Raw genomic sequence first — 13,380 nt, 5'->3', positions numbered from 1 at the left:
CTTTGCGTTTGTGTTTGTATTCAGAGGCATGAAAAGCTATGATTTGACAATCAATGTCCTGGGATGGGGTTTAGCATATCGTCCTTACGTCTTCACTTCAGTGACTAATAGTGAGATATGTGATAGACATATATGCAACCAAAAGTACTGTACAATAATAATATACTTTAATCTTAAGATAGTTAATTAGTGCTGCAGTGTTGATGAACAGATGATCAAAAGTTAACTTGAAAAAGGATCCTTGCTGTAGCATAAACACAGCATCTAACACGTGTGAAATCCATGCTGGAACCAATCATTTTGTACCGTTACTTGATGGCAGGACAAACAAAGGAACCATTCACAACATTACTGCTTTTGCTTCATATAATTTAGCACCAAATTTCACTTAGTTTAGCAGCTGTCTTCCATCGTGACATTGTGGGGATTCCCCCTCAATTTTCAGTGCAGATAACTTCCAGAAACAAACATTTTTCATAGTCTCGAATGCAACCTTGTTGTTGGTGAATATTGCTTTTTAGCTGTTTTCCTGGCAGCATCACACATGATTTTAATGAAACATGGGGTAGTGGGACGACACTGGTGCCAGGCGGTTTAATAGCGACATGGGGAGTACTGCCACACAATGAAATTTGGGGATGAGGATGAGGAGGACATATGTCAGGCATATGTGCACAAGTGTGGATTTTGAAAAAGTGAAGCTGTAAATTGTTCAGAGAAAGCCTCCATTTAGGTGCAGCTGTGAAATTCCAGCAAGGCTTAAAAACCAGACTGAAAACACAGGCTATGTCCCTTCGCTTGTCTGTGTGTCTGGCAGTAGAGCGAGCCGTCTCTGTCTCTTTATTCTTCTGCATCATTTTTAATGTTAAGGTCCGTTCAAACCATGTCTGGGTTGTGAATCAACAGCCAAAAATAAAACACAAATTCTTTTCATGTCTGCTTTTACGAATTTCATTCACTTAGTTAAGTCTTTCAAATGAAAAGCCTCGGCAAGCGTCACTGATTTAGAGCTAATATTAAAGTCACACAAGGAGCACTTCACCTTGGAATAAAGCACACCTTTCAAAACCCTGGTGGTGACGCAAATGTGAGAGAAGATGACAAGGAGGTGGAGTTGGGAAAGCAGACAGAAACACAGTTTGTGAAGCATTTCAGAAAAGCATGTATATACACACATACATACACATATACATATAAATGTATTATAAGTTTTATAATTTTTTAATTATAAGCTATGTTCTATACATTAGACAGTTTCCAAATCTAATTATCTATGTCAGACATTAAAGCAAAAAATAACGTGTGGTGAATTATCAAAAGAATTAAAAACTGCTCAGCCCATCTGCAAATCATTTACACTTACTGCAAAACAAGATCTGTTGACGCTATTTATATTAGAAATTTTCTCATAATGGGGGCACATAGAAAACAGCTGAAGCATAATAACCCAAAACTGCTATTTTTCCTGTTGGCTTTTCCTCGAAGTGTACATGATGCCCATAGATGAATCTGGTGAGGGAGAGAAGGTAGTTCAAAGCAGAGAGAAACTGCCTTCATAAGATCGCTTTTCTCTTAGAGAGAACATCCCCCACCCGCGCCCAGCGCACACAACACACACACAGTTCACACAGACTGTGTGTGTGTGCATCTCCCCATACTTCTCACACAAACTGCAACGTGTAGAAAAACCAGAGAAAATAAATGAAGGTGGAAACAAAGAGATGGCAGATTCCACTGTGTGTGTGTGTGTGTGTGTGTGTGTGTGTGTGTGTGTGTGTGTGTGTGTGTGTGTGTGTGTGTCACACAAGCATCTCCTACAACTATCCATCATTAATAGAGACAAAGAACAGAAAGGAACAGGAAAGGACACACACGGGCACAGATTCAACCAGCTAACACATGGCAGAGCACCGCTGCATCTTTTTCCACCTCTTTATTTTCTATAAGCTTGACATTATGGTGTTTATGTCGAATTGTTAAGAGCGAGGACACGATGTCGTCCAGAGGAGACCTCAGCGACCCATGAAAATCTGGGCGGCTGTGATCACAGAAGGCTAATATTATGGAAATTAGTTCATTAATCAATGGCTAAACAGCCTTTTATCTGGAGGGCCAGAGCACCAGGGCCTGATCAGCTGCCATGCTGCCCAGTCTGATAACACACACATCCCTACTAGCCACTAATGCAGATGCAACCAGGAGAAATCTCATGTAACCTCAGATAATTTAGTGTGAAGATATGTCAACCATTGTATTAAGTTTTGGCAGTATTTGAAATAACCCCATGTTGACACAAAACTGCCTCGGTTGTATCTTTGCTTTTCAGCAGCAGTGTTTGTGTACACGTTTCAACTGTGCCACTCAGTAAAAAAACAGATATTCATTTTCAGACCGCAGCGCAGCTCTGACGATTTTCTCTCTTCCCTTCCTTTCTCCCTCCCTCCCGCTCTTGTGTCTTTCTCTCCTCCCTCTCTGTGCTCCCTCCCCCCTCCTCTCCCCACCGTCCCTGTTGGATTGGTGGAGTAAACACAGGAAGAGAGCGGGCTCTGTTCCACCACGCCAGAGCTGGGGCTGGGCGTTCCTGCAGAGCTCCTGCGCCGGGGTCAAAAGTTTACTGTGGTTTTCATTTCACCTTTCCTCAGCCAATCACAGAGCCACACTGCCGCGCCTGAACTCTGACCCCTGCAAAGAATTCCACTCAAAAGATGGTCTGACGCCAGTTTCACAACTGCACCCCCTCCCATCTCTCATTTTTCCCCTTACTACTCCTTTTCCTTTCTTTCAACTGGCCGGTTTCATGTGTTGACAGAGCCTAGGTGAAAAAGATTCCAGAAATGAGGTACGAGGGGAAACGGAGAGCAGAACCAGAGCTGTGGTTTTTAATCCTCGCAGCCGCACTTTATTAGAAAACTATTAATTCGGGCTGCAACTATTGATTATTTTCATTATCGATTAATCTGCTGATTAGAAGACTTTTTATATGTCATAAATGACAAAGATAAGCAGCAAATCCTGACATTAAAGAAGCGAAGCAAATGTTTGAAAGCGATTAATCGATTATCAAAATAGTGGCAATTACTTTTCTTTCAATTGGCTAATCAATGTAGTGATTAATATTTGCGGCTCCACTATAAATACCTGCTTATCTCCCGGATGATGAATGGCCAACCTTAAAAAACAACCAAACAAACAAAAAACAATATGGCAGAATTTACCTAAAAATCAGAGAACAAAGGATAATATTACCTTCTGTCACACACAAGACAATTGTAATCTTCTACTTTTCGAGCCCAGTACAATAAAACCTGTAGAATTATGAATTATAAAAAAAACATGACATAAACCTAATTCTTGCGCAATTTATAGGGTATCCTGCTTTACTCTTTGGTTGGCGTTCTTTATGTTCCTTCATTGCTTTACAGAGCCTACCACACACTCTGCCCACCACATGCCGCTCAGTTCCAGGTTAACACTATTAAAAGTGTGTTTAAATGACTTATGAGGACAGGCGGGATACAGGGGTCACAAGGACCAAGTGTTGAAAGTCAGCCAGAGAGAGCAAACTGGGGGGAGAAAGAGAGGAGAAGCTCTGCTGAGCTTGTATCATAACACACAGGAATCTGTTTAGAAATCAAATCAGAGGTGCTCGATCTGACCGGACACATGTACACACACGCACGCACACGCCGAGCCATAATCCAACTGTGGGTTTGTTTTTGTCTTGATGACACTGCACTCTGTTCCCATCTGCTGACTGATTAAGTCTGCACTGCTAATCAAGTCCCTCACACTGTAAGGGAGCAGGCATAGGACAACACACACAGACAGTTTTGCTTGACAGTTGCTTCCAACTGCCGTCTTAGTTTTTACCCACAAGAAAAAAGAAAGAAGGAAAAAAAGTTCAGGTTCAATGTTCTTGCAGACCTGCATACTGCTCAAAGTGAAATCAAATTTGATGCATTCAGTCACTTTCAAACTGTCAAACCAAAAGTATAATGAATAAAAGAAACATACTGCAGACTGTTAATCATTGTGATGTTTTCATACTGTAAGGTGGCTTGGATTAGACTCAACTGTGTTAAATAAAACATTTCTGCTATAGCTGTCCATGGTAGAGCCCAGCCAGTACATCAGTATTGCCGTATCTGCTGTCCAAAAGTGTGATATGAAAACTTTTTTTACAGAACATAATGCAGAAAAACGGATGCTTGAGGTAATTTATGATTATTAAATTCCCAGTAAAGTAGACTGTTTCAGTGCACCGATGTCATTTTGGACTGAAGTTTATTGTTAAACTGCAAAATATCCCATGTCCATTATAGATGTATCGTTGTCAGAGGAGTTGGTAACCACATTAGAAAGGATCATTGCAAAAAATGTATGTTCTTGCAGATATTCTGAATATCTGCCAATATACAGTATATACATATATTAGAATTTTTATCCCCAAAAAATGCAGTTTTGCTTGGGCTCTAGTCCACAGACCAACGATTTTCCTACATTTAGAGTCAGAGTTTTGTCAAACTGCTGTTGGGACCCGACATAGTTGAGCCTTTAAATGTTTTGTATTACTGGTGTTGTTTTTAAGTTTATTTCTCTTAAAGCAGCATAGTTTTCTATGCACACACAATACCCGTTCATATTAGAGACCAAATGAAAAAATCGGTTAAACTGAACCTGAACACGGACTTAACAAAAAGCATCAACACTGGAACTGGTCAAGTTTTATTCTGGAGGCCAAAATCTCAATCACAATTTGCCCTTGTAAAACTCTGTCTGCAGCCTACTTATGTCACCGTCAGAAGAACTCAGAACTGGTCCCTGTTAGACACATCCAATGCCAAGTAAAAAAGCTTAACAGCAACATGTAAGCACATGTTATTTGTAGCACTGCTATGGAAATATGAACACATTTCCCACGAGTATCTGTAGTTAATTTACCAAATTATTTCACTGAACTGGATCGATTACATCAAAATACGTATTAAAACAAACACATCTGCAGAGCGAGGCAAATGCAGTATCCTGTATCTTACAGGATGTCACAACACAAATCCTGAAAGGTGACATTTTTTAAATGGTCCACTAAAAGTGCATTGTTGATGAACATGCCCTGAAGCTCATGAGTGGAGTTCACTGTGATGATATACTTCTTTGTGCACTGGCTTTAGTAAGAAATTTGCATGGAAGCAATAAAGACATATCCTGCTGCTAACATGTGATGCAAATAATAAAGCAGGATGTACTGCTCAACTCATACTCAGATTCAGAAGTGGCACTGAAACCATTTTTTACAAATAAGGAACTGGTTGCAAAAAGTAAGATTATCAATTATGAGATTGATGAAAAAACTAAGAAAACAGCAAAACATAAAAGACAACTGCTGTACACACTTTACGTCTCCTGAAAATGCGTAAGGAATCTTCTAGTCTGTTTTTCATTTTTCAAAACTACTGAAGAGTAAGCCTTGTATCCCGCAGTGACTGTCTTGTTATTACAATGTTTTGCTCTGTCGAAGGAAATTTACTGACGCTTACCAAACCATGTGGGTTGACTTCATCCACATTGGGCCAATACACACTTATTGTGATCTGCCCCACTGACTGTGTTTTTGGCCCAAACAACTGTCAGTCAAAAGGCTGCCATCTCTACTTAAAACCAAACTCATAAATTGCTCTAAATAATGCTGAAGGTTGGCCACAAGAAACAGGGTAGTAAAGACTATTACGTTGGTGCTAATTAAACAGGGACCTTAACTTGACCTATTTTAGTCATACTGCAGTCATATAGAATCACTTGTTCAAGTATGGCAATAGTAAATAGATGAGCATATATGAGCACGACAAAGCGCTGAATGGAAACATGGTGATCACCAGCCAAACATCGAGCCATTTCCAAATGTAATACTGGATTGAGTGGCCAACTTTAGTGAGTGTTGTTTTCTATATAAACGAGTGCATTGGTGCGAAGCCTGATGTGGTGTGGCAATGTGAGGAGGCAAGTGTTGGCTCGGCTATTCTGAGGACAACGGTAAGCTCCAGAGCGGCAACCTTTTGATTAGTGTTGCCTTAACGACTCGCCACATACACAGGGTGACGTCACCCAACATACTGAAGAGTAGTAATGGTGAAAAGGACATTTTCCACTTCACAAGGAAAAGGGGGGAAAAAAATATCAGCCCAATTAAGAAGAGAGTGTTGTTGAAAAAAGGGATAATAATAAATTATCTGACGCATGCCTTGCCAGTGTTGACATGCTGTAGTAAGTCTGGAGCCTTTAACGATGGCGTGGAAGTCTGTCATTCACAACTTGACTTTTCTTTGAACTCGAGCATGCAATAAAGTAGAATCAAACTTGTGGAAACTTAAACTGCTGTCTAGCACAGTGCTGTGAGCAAATGTCTGCTCACTTACTGCAACTTTAATTAAAGGGGCCTTTTTAATTGCAGGTGAACTATAAGATAGGAGGGACCCAGCTTGCGTGGTTACATACGTGCACACATACGTGCACATATCCTCTCACAACTTCGACTGCAGCACCATGCCTGCCACAGCTGCCTCTCAATCCAGTGAGACCGGGGAACCCCACCCCACTGCCACATAAGTCTAACATTAAACTGTTTCATCTCAGAGATGTACCGGGAGAAAGAGCAACAAAATGTAAACAAAGGAAATAAACGCAACCAACCATTTGACACTGTTGAATTACAGGCGCTGCAGTGTTGAGGGCAAAAAAAGGTACGCTTTGTGAAGATTTTGGACAGAGCTGTGGTTGAGGAGAAAACTCCTTGTTGTTTTGGTTGCAAACTTACTTTTTCGCCTGTGCAAACCAATCTTTTTTTAAATTCTTGTGTATTTGAAGTAGGCAGAGTACACATGGGACAAGAAAAACAGAGAATTGGGAGAAGATGGAGTGTCCATGAAGAAGATGGGAAGTTCATCCAGAAATGACAGTGTGTCTTTTCTCTTCCCTTCTTCACCAGCGTCTCTTTCTCCTTCTCTTTATGCTGAATAACAGACAGAGACAGCATCTGGTAGCAGTTATCTCACAAACCAAACTTTTTTTCACCCTTGCTGTCTCTCCCCCAAAGCATTTTTTTTATAAAAGGGGGCCCTAAACAAAACACAAACAAGGTCTTGCTAACATTTTACAATGGTAACAAAACTAGACCGGGGAGCAACCCTCCCACTGGCTTGTTCAGGTGAACCCATTTTACGAGCATTCTTCAGCTGGGGGAGCGAAAGTTAAAGGGGGAGTTGAAGTTAAAGAGGAAGGGCAAGGAGGGGAGGGGGACAAAGCTCTTGGCACCCCCTTCCCTAATAAACTCTTTCCTTCGTCCAATCAACGAGGACTACAGAGAGTGAACTGTTCCAAATCCTTGCTGGTTATAAACTGGAATTGGGTGCAATGATTGCTTCAGGCTGCCCGTTTGGCTTGTAGAAGTGTGCATGGCTCACATATGGCGCAGCTAGCCTAACACTTGGGTATTACCTCAGAGTTGAGGAAGAGGGGACCGAGGGGATGAATGAGATGTGACTTCAAATAGAGTCAGAGTGCAAACTGCACCGCTTGACTTGGGACTCAGCTGTCTGGCTTCCTCTGAATAGTGAATAAAAATCTGGTTTCAGCAGCTCTCATCGTCTCACTCTCACTTGTTTGGGCGAAGTAGCTGTAAATATTTTAGCAGAGGAAACACGACTGTCTTGTTGAGCAGAGTTTCTATATTTAGCTCCACAGAGGTAGGCAGAAAAAGCCAACCTACCTGTTGAGTACTTGCACACCAGTGTGTGGTATGAGCACTTTAGCAAACACAAATGCGGATCACTGTCACTGCTTGAGTGACCTTGAGATGTGGGGACTAAACAGGATGTTTTACAGGGCTTGAGCTGACCACAGGAAACTTTTGTGTTTTTAAAGCTTGGTTGTAAAAACAGCCTCCAATGACAAGTCAGAATTGAGTCTTCATGGTAAAGAGCAATGATTCAGAGAATCCAACTGTTGAATAGGCCAAGGTAAATCACATCAACATTGAAGAAAAGAACGAATGCTGGAAAACGTAAAGATGTACGTTTTCCCTGAATTACAAGTGCTACTTAAAACTTATCAGCCAGAGGCCACAACTCTGGGGCTTTCCTTGACTATACTACCTGTACTGCTGCCTAACAAAAAAGGGACCAAGACCGTGGAATCATATTTCAATTAGGGGAAACAATCAGGCTTTCCTTTCAGCTCTGTTTGTCATCAAGAGAGCTCACAGAGCCACTGCTCACCCACGCTGCTATTAATCTTAAATTGAACACATACCACATGACCAATTGGCAGTTACTTGAAACGAAACTCACCATCTCTGACTCTCTGTAGGCACACAGGCTGACGAAACGCTAAAAGAATGCCACCCATTCAGACATCAGGGATGCAAAAATGCAGCTTGACAAAGACAGATAAGAGACAGATACCAAAAAAACAAAAGTGGAAAGCTCTGCATTTTTTTTTTCGTCCTTTCTCTGACACCAGCCAGAATTTAAAAGTCAGCAGCAAGTGTCGCAAAATGTTTATAAATTCTTGTCTTAAATGTTTTTAATTATTTTAAAGATTACATTTTGAAAACAGATCCAACTTTATAAAGAGCTCCACTGAGAAACACTATGTTTAATTCAGCCTCCAGAAAGTGCAGTTTGAACTTACTGTGCTTCCATTTACATCTACAATTATCCATACTTATAATCTTTACAACAGATAAGGGCTGGACATGGTGCTCAAAGGGAGAACTGGAATCAATGCACAAAATCAGAATTGACAAAATTCAAACATCCATCTTTAATGAGTAGTCACAGATGTCATTGAATAAATTCATACAGCCAGCCAGCCAATTCTATTCTTTTTTAATTATCTGCCATGCCTGCTCCACAGATTTATCAGTTTATCAAGTCAAAATATTTTAGATTTTTATAGTTTTGTTGACAGGATGCAAAAATATAAACCATAAAAACTAACCTCTGTGAGTATTTACTAAATATCAGCAACAGCACTAAATGTAAGCTTATTCGATTATCAATCAGGCGATGTGATGTAACCACAGAATCTGCCAGCGCAGAGAGACTTCTCCCAGTCCCATGAGAAAAAGTGATAAGTTAATGAATTATTGAGAGCACAGGGGCCGGCAGACAAAGAGCGAAAGCCATGCATCCCAGTCACTTCTTCACCCCATCTGCAGTCAAAGAATCCCCCCAAAGATTGATTCATTGTTAACGCAGCCTGACACCCTGTGTGAGGGAGAAAGAAAGTGGTAGATAAAGGGACAGAGAATGGGGGACAGGGGGCTCCATTTGCCAAGAATATGAGCAGAAGCAGCTCATTGGACAGGTTCCCACAGTGGTCATTCTACCACTTACAAAAATACCACATACGTGGGCTTGAGTAATGGCATTCCATCAGACTCAAAAATAAAGACAAGTTAGCTCATCTGACGGCCGAAGACTGCCAGCAGCACCATTCTCACATGCCTATTCCCAGCTACACGCCATATAAATGCTCACATTATTGAGATATAATCTCAATAATCGTATTTGCAGGGAAAATTCCTGTGACAATCTAGTAGTTAGACCATGTGTGTAGCAGTATATGACAAAAATGCCTCGATGACTTCAGAAACTCTCACATGGAAATGAGCATTGAGCTGTAAATACCTGCAAGTATTGGCAGGGATGGCCCCGGGCGAAGAGAGCGACAGCACACCTAGACCTCAACCGTTTCAGTGGAATGACTAAGTTCCCTCTTCATTGTCTGCCTACACATGAGCACGCTCTCCAAAAATGTCCTCTTGCCACCTCAAAAAAAACCTGAGATCTCAGCAGCATACACCTTGTCGAGCACACAGAAAGCAAACCTGGACTCTACCTGAACCCTGCAAGCGTTCATCTTCCCCTGCACTGAAACACATCCATCTCCCTCTGCCAGTGTGCCTGTCTCTCTCACACACACATGCAACCTAAATATGATTTATCAGCGGTGAAAACCAACATTTATCATACTGTGATGGGTCATTATACCAACCGTTGTAATCACGAGTACGTAATCTCACTACAGCCATGAAAATAAATAACAGATGCTGTAGAATCTCCAGAGCAGCCATGCTGAGCCAGTCAGTTCAAGTTTAGTTGTAGGCAGCAGGGGACAGTGATGTGCTGGTAAATACAAGTTGGTTAACATTATACATTTAATACCAACCAAGAAATAAAAGCCATATTTTTTCTTTTCAAATGACATGTGATTTAACCTCAACTGAATTAGTTTGTTGTTATTTGTTAGATTGTGTTGCATTTTGTGGTGCAAATTAAAGACAAGACAACTATTTTACAAACAAAACGTAGGTACTCTAAACGTGTTTAAGTGTGTTTACATTCATGGTGGAGGCTACACACCCGTAACAAACGAGCAATACACGCTTTTATTTTTATTTTGTAACCCAGCACAACTACTGCAGCGGTGTAACTAACATTAGCTGTACATTTCTGCAGCTCTCATTTGAACCGAAGCTGTCTGCTAAAAGAAAACACAATGCCCAAAGCTATTCGGCTGCGTTGCGGACAATGAACACAGTCTAGTGGTGCTGCAAAGTTAACACGAACGTTTTGTAACACAAACGAGTTCACTCACAGGCAGTGTTGAGTATTAACAGCTAGGCTATTGCACCCCAGCGAATCTGAGAGGCTGTATCTCGTAAACTTTGTAGCTAGCGGATAATAGAGACACCAACAAACACCGTAGCCGACACGAATGGCACATTATCAAGCCAGGCTTCACGTAAAATATGAGCTTATTTGTATTTTCTGAGCCAATAATATCAAGAGAAACATTCCATAACAAATGGACAGTGGTAAGGTGGTTCATTGTATCACGGTAGCTTTAAAACCACAGCCTGCTCGGAAGCGGAGCAACACACACACTGCCTCTGTGACAAATTTGCGCTTTCAAAACACACACTAGCATTAGTTCAAAACTTGTGTTTTAACGAATTATACACCATTAACAGAAAACTCACCGGCTTCGACGCTTTCATTGAGTAGACCAGTTTCTTTTACGCCTCTACAAACTCTCCGCCATCTTCGGCAGGACCGTGTTTGTTTAAATGCGAAACACTCCCAGAGCGGAGGGAGCCAGCTTGTAGCACAGCGACAGGACTTCTGGGTAATGGAGTCGCTTTACTTCTCAAGCCGCGGCGATCAGTGTGACACGCTCTGCGAAAGAACTACACGTACACCAATACCCATAGGCGATATGAGCAGCAGTCACTGATATTATTAGGGGAGAGATTTAAAAATGTATTTATAGGCTGGCAGAAAAGCAGCTTTATGCAAATGATTTATCAAAGCCATAGAGTATTACATTATTATGTTATTCAATATAAATATAATTACATAGAGTATCTTTCACAAAATGTAAAATAAAAAGTTATTTTTTTAATAATATTTACATATATATATGTTGTTCTAAAATATAATTGAAAGCAAGTAGGCAATTCGAATTTGGAAAACATGTAAATATTATTTGAGGTAGAAGCATGGTATAAATATCCAGGCAATTTGACAGGATCAGTGATGATATGTAATGCTGCCTGTATCAAGCAGGAATAAATAAAATTGGAGAAGATAAATTTGCAATCATGATTTATGGTCTCTGTGGCTTGGTTAGGCTACATACCATCGTGTGCAGCCCGTTAATTCACAGATTCTGGGTCCACTGTCAGTCATATCAGAGCCCCTGAGTGGCCACAGAGTATTGAGGAAAGTAGCTCCATGGTGATCTCTCAGGCACACTAGCTTTAAATTTTTACTACCGATGAGGGAGGGCCAAAGACAGAGGGAGAGCAGCAGAAAAGGGGTTGAAGAGAGTAAGGAAGAGAAGAGGCAACATTCAAATCAAGGCAATCAGCTCCTTACTTGCTCTTACCTGTCTGAACATAATTCTCTTGCAATCAGCATCAAAACATTGAGGTAGACAAAATGTAAAGGTGTGTATGCAGGACAGAAATATCCATACAGATTGTTTGGTTAAACATAGCTGCTGAGAAAGCATGAAGTTCATTGCCACTGTCACAACATTTTAGGTTATGCCACCATTTCACAAAATGAACTTGTACTTTTTTTGGCAAGACATAGAGTACTCACTCGAGTGCTACTCAGCTTATAAATATGGAAGTCACTCATACAATTATAAGCAATATTGATACAAAACTTGATTAGGCCTACATATAGCTAAATTCAGATCAATGTAGGTGGTTTGGTAATGGTAAAGGTAATGGTTCATGACATGATAAAATCACTCAAAGTGAAAAAAAAAAACAACAACTAAAAAACCTGGCTGAGTGTGTGTGTGTTTTTGGTCTGTTTGCATGTGTGCCTGAGTGACAGAGCTTCAATTACATTCCACGGAGACCCAAAGAGGGGCCCAGTGGCCCTCTGTTTGTGCCCCCTCCCCCACAAAACATGGCAAACTGACCTCCCCCCTCAGTGAGTGTGAGACACTTTATCCCATCCCCCCTCCCTACACAGCCTCTCTACTCTGAAAGGACAGGAGATAACAGTTTGAAAGGACAGGAGATAGCCCCATAATCATTAATGTATTCAGATTGGTTTACCTGCAAACAGCCAACAGCATGCCTTTCTTTGCTCCAAACCCATTCCCATCCCCCAAATTCTCAAGGCTAATGCAGATGCAATAAAGCAAAAAGAAGCATCTTTACTTGCAAAGACAATAGATATTTAACAACGGACATTGTGTATTCTATATTACATGATACTGTGAGTTTAATTTTTGTCTTTAAAGTTCAGTAAAACAAAACCATTGTCTTATCAACTGCTGGTTTAGGCCTAATCCATAGGCCTATTTTTTTTCTTCAATGTTTCCCTTTTCATTGACAATCAGTTTCTGATCCATTGCATGTAAACTACATTTTTAAGTGGAAAATTAAACAAAATTATATTTCTGTTTTAAAATGCCTGAATGACTACATGAAGATAATCTTTTTTTTCTCCTTTTAGGGATTAGATGCCCGTGTCTAATGATTACTTATACCAAAGTCTCAGTGGTCCCTGGTGATTGATCACAAAAAGTACAAGTCTCAAGTAGTGGATAAAGAAACATTTTGCTTGACACAACTTTCTGATGGTTCAATCCATTTTCTTTGGCAGTTTAGATTAATAATGATATTACTGAGTCAAACTACAGGCCAGCAAGCGACAAGGAATATTTACGTCTCTAGAGCATCTGCACTGAAAAGGAAACAGATGATCGAAGTCTAAAACCACTTATACTTACATATGTAACATTCAAGGCCTTGAACCCATTGAAGACCTGAAGGCTGTTCAAGGACTGGTCTGA

General features: G+C 40.7%; 1 protein-coding gene across 2 annotated transcripts in view; it reads right to left on the bottom strand.

Moving 5' to 3' along the window:
* Nucleotides 1–11,146, bottom strand: part of LOC311255143 (nuclear receptor coactivator 3-like) — a 31,844-nt gene extending 20,698 nt beyond the window's left edge. For both annotated transcript variants that reach the window (XM_084349365.1, XM_084349366.1), the window contains exon 1: nucleotides 11,042–11,146. The gene's annotated coding sequence lies outside the window, so the exon portion shown is untranslated. The remainder of the gene's footprint in view (nucleotides 1–11,041) is intronic.
* Nucleotides 11,147–13,380: the final 2,234 nt, after the last annotated feature.

This window comes from Pagrus pagrus (assembly GCF_965226575.1).
Source record: "Pagrus pagrus genome assembly, chromosome: 3".
In the NCBI taxonomy this organism is placed as follows: domain Eukaryota; kingdom Metazoa; phylum Chordata; class Actinopteri; order Spariformes; family Sparidae; genus Pagrus; species Pagrus pagrus.
The sequence above is the reverse complement of the archived record's forward strand: the minus strand, read 5'-3'. Positions and strand labels throughout refer to the sequence as shown.